The sequence below is a fragment of the Arvicola amphibius genome, chromosome 13 (genome assembly GCF_903992535.2).
Source record: "Arvicola amphibius chromosome 13, mArvAmp1.2, whole genome shotgun sequence".
Lineage (NCBI taxonomy): Eukaryota > Metazoa > Chordata > Mammalia > Rodentia > Cricetidae > Arvicola > Arvicola amphibius.
Genome location: NC_052059.1, coordinates 28,650,139 through 28,662,049, shown reverse-complemented (window position 1 = coordinate 28,662,049; position 11,911 = coordinate 28,650,139).

Genomic DNA, 11,911 nt, shown 5'->3' with positions numbered 1-11,911 from the left:
CAAAGTGATAGGAATGAAATGCCAAATATTAGAAATATGAATTTACACATAAACATAATTCTAAAATTTCACTAAAAGATTAAAAAGATGGAATGATTTCAACCCAGGGTAATTTTCTGAGGTTCTCAGATAGTTGATATATTTTATCAAAATTAAGCACTCTGAATTCAAGCTACTCACTTTTTTATATGCTGAACACATTATAATCACTTTTACTCTAGGAAGTAAATTTTAACCCTGGACACTAAAAGTAGAATTCAGTGCTAATTATGCAAACATGCCATCCAGTCAGGGAACAGTTCTTGTTAACTCCTGAAAATTGTTGCACTTTTAAATAACAATCTGAGAGGACGCTATGCTTCCATGGGGCTTAACCCTGCCTTAAGTCTTGAAGACTGCGTTCTGGGAAATGAATGTGTGACTCTGCACAGTCACTGTCTGCTCTTCATTTTGTACAGCCGGAACTCTGGATCCTCTGTACGAGAACATTTCATGCTTTCAATCTTAGCCCCCGATGGTCACCATTCCGCTTCTGGCATTTTCGTGAAATCTGACTACTTTAAAAGCTTCGGGCAAGGAAAGCCATGGCAAATTAATTTTATGTGACTAATCTTATTTTATCTTGCTTAAAGCATTTACTGTAAAATATTTAATTTCTCCTGTTTTAAAGAAAAAAGTATCTCATTACTAATTCTTTGTATTTTCTTTGTTTGTGCATCAATGGACATTAGTTGTTTGCTCATCCTGCCAGATTTGAATGATTCTACACCAAACGTGGGAGTGCACATATCTGTTTGAAATTTTCATTTCCTTTAAGTATACACACAAAATTAATTTTCTGGGTCCTGGGAAGTTTTTATGTTATTTCTCAAGAGATTATCTTTGACAATTAATGTTTATTATCAACTTCACTAGATCTGTAAGGAGACAAGACATGGGCCTCTGGAAGGATTTCTTGTGGGCATTTCTTGAGAGGATTAGTTGAACAAAAAGAGCCACCTCCAGCCCAGGCAGTGTCTTCTAAAAAGGGGCCTAGTTACAAAAAAACAAGTTGCTTGCACATCTGGCTCATCTCCCCACCCCCACAGCTTGACAACATCTATCCTGTTGTCACACTGTCCTCATTCTCATCATCTGACATCAGACTGCTGACTAGTTGGCCTTTCAATGTGGAATGAAACCAGCAGAACTGCAGAAATTTTCCTGCCTTACACACTAGACTGGGACTGCTCAGGCATCTACTTCCCAGACTAGGAATCTCCTGGTCCTCAGCTTCTCCAAGTTGCAGACAACTAAGTTTTGACTAATCAGCTTCTATTAGTTGTACCCAGTTTCAGTACATCCATTTTTGTGTGTGTCTATAGATACATATATACATTGATATATATTACCTAAACATATACAAGGTAAAGGCCAAATTTCTTTCTTTTACCATAGAATGCCTATTTTTCTCAATACCACCTGTTGCAGACTACGGCTTCCCAATGGGTAGTTTTGGTATCCATGTTTTAAGCTCAATTGACCACATATAAATTCATTGCAAGCTTTCAATTTTGACATATTTGTCTATTTTTATACATGCAGCATACTGTATAATTACTTTATGTATTATAATTTTAAATTAGAAAATGTCTTTAGTTTTCTCAAAGTTACATTGTTCAATCAAAATCTTTCCTTTTTGTATAATTTTTGATTTTTCATATTTCTACAAACACAAAAATGCCAGTCATATTTTGGCAGCAATTTCATTGGCTTTATGGAAAGATAAATGGTGCTAACTACTATAAATCATGAAAACAGGATGAATCTCCCCCTAAAATAGCCTATAGTTAAAAAATAAATGTTCTTTTGTTTGTCATTCTTCTAAAAGCCATTCTTGCTTTATAGAATGATTTTGGAAATAATTGATTTTCTATTGTTTGGAAGAATGAGTATAATCATAACATGGTTTGGTAGAATTTACTCATGAAACTGGGCTTATTATAGAAATGTATTTGCATTAACAATTGAATTTCAATATTATGCAAAACTCTTCTATTTCCCTGTATACCTTGTTTTATAATAGAACAAATCACATCTTCAATATAATGTATTCACTGTTATTTTTACATGTTTACCTTTCATCTTGTATGCTAAAAGGAAAGGCAATTGCTATGCAATGGCTGCAAAATCGGAGTATCACATATTTCTGTATACACTTGCCTTTATTAGTGAGTTTTACAAGTCAATGTGCCTTCACTATAGTTTTGATACATGTCATTTCAAAGAATTCCGTTTAGCTGATCGTATTTAGCAGTCATGGGATGTCAGTTTTAGAGTACTAATCCTAGCACTTTTTTTAAAAAATCTTTTTTTTGGTGGGGGGGGGGGGACCTACTGCTCTCTTCTTAATTTTTTGAGGGATTCTCTTTTCTTGATGCCAGGGTCTGTGGGGGTGTAGAGGGTCTAGGATGCCTACATCTACCCTCTTCCTTATGTATTTCAGGTGATGCATCTTATAAAATCTTAGGATAATCTGATTTGAACACAGCTGAGAAATCCAAATGGCATAGTGTGAGGGATTGGTGGAATTGTAGATACTTCTGCTGATAGGTTTGGAATGATAAGGGCTCTCAAATTACAATGTAGGAGAGCTTGTCAGCAGACTGTGTGTCACCTGGGAGAATAAAGAGCACATGCCCAGGAGAAGGTCTAGCATGTCCTTGACACTTTCTGCTTCCCAGCTTTTCCCTCTACATTTTCCTTCTTGTGTAATTCTTTTCTGTTACATTTTTTTCCCTCCTCATCATTTTGAAGGAGCTTAACTATCTTCTCACAACCTGTGCATTGCATTTTCCTCAAGCAGAATCCGTGGGTCTTTTTCCTTCTTTCCTCTGTGCATCGTTTATTTCTGGTCCGTGACTCATTATTGACTTCTTTTTTAGTGTTCTCATTTTATTTCATTTTTATTACTTTATAAATAATACCAATCAAAATTTCCACTTCCTCCCCTCCTCCCACTTCCCTCTTGCTCCTCCCCATATCTTTCCCCCTCCCCCTCCAGACCTAAGAGAGGGCAAGGTACCCTGCCCTGTGGGAAGTTCAAGGCCCTCCCCACTCCATCCAGGCTTAGGAAGGTATGCATCCAAATAGAATAAGATCCCAAAATGCCAGTACATGCAGTAGAGACAAATCTCAGTGCCATTATTATTGGCTTCTCAGTCTGCCCCAATTGTGAGCCACCTTCCGAGCGTCCAGTTTGATCCCTTGCTCATTCAGTCCCAGTCCATCCTGAGCTACCATTAGCTCAGGCACACTGTCTCAGTGGGTGGACCAACTCCTCACAGTCCTGACTTTCTTGTTCGTATTTCTCCCTCCTTCTGCTCTTTTACTGGACCTTGGGAACTCAGTCCAGTGCTCCAATGTGGGTCTCTGTCTCTATCTTCATCCATCGCCAGATGAAGGTTCTATGGTTATATGCAAGATAATCATCAGTGTGGCTATAGTAAAGGGCCAGTTCAGGCCCCCTCTCCTCAACTGCTCAAGGAGCAAGCTGGAGACATTACCTTGGACACCTGGGAACCCCTCTAGAGTCCAATCTCTTGCCTACCTTCAAATGGCTCCCTTAATTAAGACATATACTTCTCTGATTCCATATCCACTCTTCCTCCATCCCAACTGTCCCATTCCCCCAATCTCTCCCCATCCTCCCCTTCTCACTTCTCTCTCCCCATCTCTCCTTACACTAATCATACCCCCACCCCCAAGCTCTCAATTTTTGCCTGGAAATCTTGTCTACTTCCAATATCCAGGAGGATAACTTCATGTTTTTCTTTGGGTTCACCTTCCTATCTAGCTTCTCTAGGATCATGAAATATAGGCTCAATTCTATGGCTAGAATCCACTAATGATGAAGTCTCAATACTGAACATCTATGCCCCAAGTACAAGAGCAAAAATTTGGGATCTTGGGGGTGGGGGTGGGGTGGCGGTAAGGAGTGATGGGGAGAGGTGGATAGAAAAAGGAGGAGGGGAGAATGGGGAGACCAGCTGGGCTGGTCTAATGGGAGCTCACCAAGGCCAGCGCGACCTGGACTGAAAAAACATGGGATCAAACCGGATTCTCTGAACCTGGCAGACAATGAAGGCTGACTGAGAAGCCAAGAACAATGGCAATGGGTTTTGATCCTACCGCATGTACTGGCTTTTGGGGAGCCTAGTCTGTTTAGATGCGAACCTTCCTGGTCCTAGATGGTGTGGGTTAGACCTTGGACTTTCCGCAGGGCAGGGAACCCTGACTGTTCCTTGGACTGGAAACGGAGGGGGAGGGGAGTAGAGGGAGGGGGAAGGAAATGGGAGGTAGGGAGGAGGCAGAAATTTTTAATAATATAATAATAATAATAATAATAATAATAATAATAGAAAAAGAGCACGATTAAAGTGAAAATATTTAAAGATAGAGAAAAGTGAAGCCTAAAGCATCCTCTGGTTACTTTCATGAAGGACCTCACACGTTTGTCTGTGAAAAGCATGTGTCTCCTAACTGAGCAGTCATGTTTCAACTCTTAACACCATGCTTGTGTTAAAAATCTTTGTAAAATGCATCCAAACTACTACCTTCCAGAGGATTTTCTTTTCTCATGCTGAATGTAGAACTTTTATATTTAGAAGCACAAACTCTTTCCTAATTATATACAGCCTACTGTTCTAAATTCTGCATTCCACTTTGCAGTTGAGTGCTGTGCACTTTTCTTGGTACCAATTTTGGCATCAGAAATTTGACATTTAGATTGCATTTGTAAACCAATGGCAGGCCGGGCGGTGGTGGCGCACGCCTTTAATCCCAGCCCTCGGGAGGCAGAGGCAGGCGGATCTCTGAGTTCGAGGCTAGCCTGGTCTACAAGAGCTAGTTCCAGGACAGGCTCTAGAAACTACAGGGAAACCCTGTCTCGAAAAAACAAAACAAAAACAAAAAAAAAAAAAAAAAAAAAAAAAGTAAACCAATGGCAAAGTGGAATTCACACTGAATAAACCTTGCCTTTGTTTCCTGGCTTCTTTTTAACTGCTTTTTCATTACGATGGTCTACCCTAAGTGTTATGATGGTAGTGCAAATACTAATCTGAATTTGTAAATAAGAGGAAATGTTTATAATCTTCAGTGGGATAATATTTATAATCAATTTCCTCCATACAAGAAGAGCTAGAATGTTATTTTCATAGTTCATTAAACATCTATAAATGACTCAAATATCTTATCACTATATAAGATAAAATAGTATGAATATTGGTATAGTAGGGGAGTTTGATATTAGCTAGCTGTCATGATTTTATTTTTTTTAATTTTTTAAATTTATTTTCCATTCAAAAATTTATGCTTCCTCCTCTCCTCCCATTCCCCCTCCGCTCCCCCACTCTCTCTCCTCCCTCCCCCTCCCTTCTTAAGAGATGGCAGGGAACCTGCCCTGTGGAAAGTCCAAGACCCTCCCCACTATATCCAGGCCTCGGAATCTTTGCATCCAAATAGACAAGGGTCCCCAAAAGCCAGTACATGCAGTAAAAACAAATCCCAGTGCCTTTATCAGTGGCTTCTCAGTCAGCCCCCATTTTCAGCCACATTCAGAGAGTCCAGTTTGATCACATACTCATTCAGAACCGGTCCAGCTGGATTTGGTGAGCTCCCATTAGAACAGGCACACTGTCTCAGTAGGTGGACCAACCCCTTGTGGTCCTGACTTCCTTGCTCATCTTCTCCCTGCTTCTGCTCTTCAACTGGACCTTAGGGGCTCAGTTCGTTGCTTTGATGAGGGACTATCTTTATCTTAATCCGTTGCAGGTTGAAGACTATGGTGATATTCGAGATAATCATCAGTGTGAAAGTGGGGCAAGGCCAGTTCAGGCTCCCTCTCCTCTGCTGCCCAAGGACCTAGCTGGGGTCATCCCTGTGGACAGCTGGGATCCCCTCTAGAGCCAAGTCTCTTGCCAACCCTAAAATGGCTCCCTTAATGTAGATATTTTCTTCCCTGCTCCTATATCTGCCCTTCCTCCATCTCCACCCTCCCACTCTCCCAAGCTCTCTCCAGTCTTTCCCTTCTCCCTTCTATCTCCCCATTTCCCCTTCCCCCAACCCCACTCCCACTCTTACCCTCACCCCCAAGCTCCCAACTTTTGCCCAGCAATCTTGTTTGCTTCCAATTTCCAGGAGGACTCCCATTGGCTAATAAAGAAACTGCCTGGCCCATTTGATTGGCCAGCCCTTAGGTGGGCGGAGTAGACAGAACAGGAAGAAGGAAGTGCGGTAGATGGCTCAGTCAGATGCCACGCTTCTCCTAAGTTAGTCAGACTGCCATGCCTCTCCTCAGGGAGAGAGATGCGATGGAGCCAGCCGCCAGTTCAGACATGCTGAATCTATCCCTGTAAGACACCATTCATGGTGTTACAAAGATTATTAGATATGGGTTAGTCAAGATGTGAGTAAGAGGCTGGAACTAATGAGCCAGGCAGTATTTAAAAGAATACAGTTTCCGTGTAATTATTTCGGGTGTAAAGCTAGCCATGCAGGAGCCAGGCAGCCATGAGCCGGGCGGAGGGAAGTGGCTCGCAGCTCTTACTACAAAGGTACTTTGAAGAAGGACAAACTCTTTGTGAATATTTTTTACCTGTGAAATTATTATGTTTATAGTTTGGCTTTCAAGTATTTTTCCCTTTCATTGTAAAATAAAAGCAGCTGGTTGTAGACCCAAATGTTAGCCAAACACCGAAAATTCACTTACAGCTTTTGGTTGTTTGAATTTATCTTCACTAACTGTAAAAGAGACAAAATAAGAACTTCCCTTGGCATATGGGCTTCAGAAATGAGAACAATATCACTGGTACATTTTGTGGTATATTTATGAAATTTATCTATAAAATGTATTTGAATCTTATTGATATTAATCTTATTTTCCATGAACTTTATATTCTCTCACATGAAATTTTCTTTTGTTCATCACAAAAAAATACATCATGAAACTGAGAAGAAAGTTGGGAGGAAAAGAGACAAACTGTGAGTGGCATGTGATGTTTCTAAAAATTTAATAAATAGATAAATAAAAATAAAAATAAATAAATAAGGCTGATAAGAAGCTCTCAGAAAACACCAGCTTACCCAAATCAGCGCAATAAAGAATTCCTGGGTGCTTTCTCTCTCTCTCTCTCTCTCTCTCTCTCTCTCTCTCTCTCTCTCTCTCTTTTCTTTTTTTTCTTGTTTATTTTTTTATATTTAAAAATTTCCATCTCCTCCCCTCCTCCTCCTCCTCCTCCTCCTCCTCCCCCTTCCCTTCCCTCCCCTCCATCCATACCCCCCTCCCTCCCTCTCCAGGCCAAGGAGCCATCAGGGTTCCCTACTGTATGTTAAGACCAAGGTCCTCGGTGGGGGCTGACTGAGAAGCCAAGGACAATGGGTCTGTAGTATTTTTTGTGTGAACTTTCCTTCCTCTAGTCTGGCATGTTTCTCAGTGCCCTGCTTGTTGATTTTGGTAGTCATTTTGGTGAGATTTTATGTGTTCAGCTTTTAAGTTACTAGGGGATACAATCTCAGAGCTAAATCTTTGATCCTTTAGCTCTGAAAATATTTTCCCCTTTTCTTCAATATTGCCTGAGTCTGTTACGTAGGAGTGTTTTGTAGGTGTACCCATTGGGACTGCCATACAAAACTCCACATTTAGATTGGTTTTGGTTTTATTGTACCAGACTCCATCTGTTGCAAAAAGAAGTTTCTTTCATGAAGGTTGAAGACTACAGTTGAAACAGTCAGCCCTTGAAATATAATTATAAGCATAATTATATAGATTCAGCAGGTACAATGAAGAAGATATATGTTTATATGAATACAAACACAAGAATTGATGAAAGGCTAGGATTTTAATGGAGAGTGGGGAAGGGTATATGAAAGAGTATGTAGGTAATAAAGGGAAGCAAGAAATGTAATTAAAATACAATAGCAAAATAAAAACAAAGAAGTGCTTACACAATAAAAACATAAATTATAATAGCATTTTAAGGTTTTTTAATGGTACCATGTAGTAAAATCTTAACCAGTCTGAAGTTTATTTTCTAATATACAAACTCCAGATGAACATCTGTCACTCACAAACAGTTACAGCTTTGGCAGTTAACTTATATGGGCTCTCTTCTCTTGCTCCTGTTTTTAAATCAGAACAAATAATTAATATAACTTCTTTTTAGTACAACTGATTATATATATGTGTGTGTGTGTGTGTGTGTGTGTGTATTCATATATAGAGAACAAATTAGCATTTATAATATTTGCAAATCAAACCTTAAATTACTAATTTTACTTTCAATTACAGTGTAATACAAATATTAGTAATATTAGTAAATAGTTCCTTTGATCTTCAAATGTGAAATGTCATAATCATCTCTTCTTTAATGAGTTGAAAATGTGTTTGTTCAAAATAAAGACAATTTTTAAAGAAAACTCTTTAATGAATAAAATAACTAAAACTCTTTTATTATTATTATTATTATTATTATTATTATTATTACAAATTTTCACCTCCTCCCCTCCTCCCATTTCCCTCCCCCTCTCTCCACTCACCTCCCCTCCCTCTCCAATCCAAAGAGCAGTCAGGATTCCCTGCCCTGTGGGAAATTCAAGGTCCTCCCCCTTCCATCCAGGTCTAGGAAGGTGAGCATCCAAACAGGCTAGCCCCCACTCAAAGCCAGTACATGCAGTAGAATCAAAACCCAGTGCCATTGTCCTTGGCTTCTCAGTCAGCCTTCCTTGTCAGCCACGTTCAGAGAGTCCGGTTTGATCACATGCTCCATCAGTCCCAGTCCAGTTGGCCTTGGTGAGTTCCTATTAAAATAGCCCCACCGTCACAGTGGGTGGGCTCATGTTCTCTCTCCTTCTGCTCCTCATTTGGACCTTGGGAGCTCAGTCCAATGCTCCAATGTGGGTCTCTGTCTCTATCTCTATCCATCGCCAGATGAAGGTTCTATGGTGATATGCAAGATATTCATTAGTTCAGGTGCCCTCTTCTCAGCTGCTCAAGGAACACTCATCCATTGCTGGTGGGAATGCAAACTTATGCAACCATTTTGGAAATCAGTGTGGCGATTTCTCAGGAAATTTGGGATAAACCTACCCCAGGATCCAGCAATACCACTCCTGGGAATATACCCAAGAGATGCCCTATCATACTACAAAAGCATTTGTTCAACTATGGTCATAGCAGCGTTATTTGTAATAGCCAGAACCTGGAAATATCCTAGATGTCCCTCAATGGAAGAATGGATAAAGAAGGTGTGGAATATATATGCATTAGAGTACTACTCAGCGGTTAAAAAAAAAAAAAAAACAAAAACAAAACAAAACAAAAAAAAAAAACGACATCTTGAATTTTGCATGCAAATGGATGGAAATAGAACACACTATCCTGAGTGAGGTAACACAGACCCAAAAAGATGAATATGGTATGTACTCACTCATCAGTGAATTCTAGCCATAAATAATGGACATTGAGCCTATAATTCATGATCCTAGAGAAGCTAAATAGGAAGGTGAACCCAAAGAAAAACATGTAGTTATCCTCCTGGATACTGGAAGTAGACAAGATTGCCAGGCAAAAATTGAGAGCTTGGGAGTGAGGGTGGGATGGGGTTAAGGGGAGAGGGGGAGAGAGAAGTGAGAAGGGGAGGATGGGGAGAGCTTGGGGGATTGGGACAGCTGGGATGGAGGAAGAGTGGATATGGAATCAGAGAAGTATATATCTTAATTAAGGGAGCCATTTGAGGGTTGGCAAGAGACTGGACTCTAGAGGGGTTCCCAGGTGTCCAATGAGATGTCCCCAGCCTATAACTAAAACTCTTAACAATATGAGACAGAAGTAGAAAATAATGGGCAGAATTCTCTATTCATGCTTTGGAATAATTCTATCACATATTGAGCCTCCAGGATAAATTCTTATCTATTAAAGCCAAATTGAAAGTTCTCTATTTTGCAATTGTAATGAAATCCAGGTGCAAATAATTTATATCATAACATGTTGATTTTTATGGTTTCAACACTGTTTAAATGTGCTATATTCCAAGCAATCTTCTGTACATTGAGATATACCACCAAAATATATACATTTTACATACATTAAATCTTAAAAATTGCTTTTTTTGTTTTCCTACTGAATTTTACAAATTCGGTATGCACTATCATCTTATACTATCTCCTAGCTTTGAGATTTTTGACAACCTCCTGTTTCATTAAATACCATGTTCTTTTACATGTTCCAAACTGGACTTTCACAAATTTTCTTATAGTTCTTTCCCATGTATTGTAGGAATACTTTTTTAGTTATTATTATCACAGGATTGTGTTCTTTTTATTCTTTTCTTTGTACTGTTTTTTTGTGTCTCATCATGATACTAATCATCCACTGATTAAATTGAATAATAAATATACAATGTAGAACCTGTCCCTGTTTTAAATATGTATATGCCACTATTTACTTGAAATGTTACATGAATATTTCAATTGGGATCATATTTAATATTTTCTGGCATCGATCCCACTCTGTTTCCATATTTATTTCTTCCATTTCTTTTCACAGGTAAGGTACTTGTCATCCATTGTGCAGACATAGGAGCCTCAATGCTATTCTAGTTCATTACCTAAAAGATATTTCTCAGAGTAGTTAGTTAACAGTATGTCAAGCTTTCTGAATACCACCTACACTTACTTCAATTGATTTAACTACTCACAGAGATTTACCTTAGCATGTATTCTTATGATTATTATTCTTGTCACTAGGTCTTTCTCATGTACTGTACTTTTAGATAATGTGAGGATTCTTATGATATTTAAATAATTTTTTATTGAAAGTATATTTTTTGTCATAAAATATATTCTGATTGTCGTTTGCTCTAACTGAACCTCTCCCGGGCTCACATTGTCCTGCCACCACCCAAATCCACATCTTTTCTTGCCTTCTTTCATTAGAAGACAAGCAGGCACACATATACAAACACACAGACACACACACACACACAATCACACACACACACACACTCATACTGAAAACAAGCAAGCAAAGAAAGAAAGAAAAGAAAAAAGAAAGAAGGAAAGAAAGTAAATAAAAAAATAAACTAATAGGAGAAAAACAGTAAACGAACAGAAAAATAGCCAAACAAGGAACAACAAACATATAGATGCAGAGATACAAATTATAGAAATCCCATAATAACAAAACACATTCACCGCATACAGAGGGAAACCCTACATAAGGATTTGAGGGGATGGAGACATTGCTGTATCACTGATCATGAAATAAGTTCCCTGTTTTGGGTTAAGTCTGAGTGTAATAAAGTATTCAAATGTGGGGGATTTCAGGGTTATTTTTAGCTTTACAGATTGTGTTCTCTTTTCTTCAAACAGCAAACATTTCAATAAATGACTTCACTTTGATTATGCATCTGAAAGAAAGAATAAATTCTGAGATTTGTCACTTACAAATTAAAATTTAGTAGAATACTATATTTGCTCTTTGCTATAGTCTAAAAATATCAATAATGAGAGCACTTCTCACTTTTAAAGAACATGAAATTTCTCAGTTTTTTATCAGTCTCACCTGTTTTCTATATTTAGTGCTCTGAGTTTTTCTACAAGAAGTCACATAAACATAACAACAGTCCATATGTGGATAACAGCTTATATAGAAAAGTCCAAAGAATTAAAAATAAAATAAACTAGTATTGACTATGTACAGGAACCATGAATTTAAAAAAGAACAAATTGGTATTGACTATGTACAGGAAACTTGTTCAGAGATATTTTAAGCTTCTTTATTCATTTTCACTTGCATTGACCTTCTCATGTTATTTGTTTAACGTTGTATACACATAGGGGCTAGAGGAATAGCTTACCTTTGAAAAGCATGTCC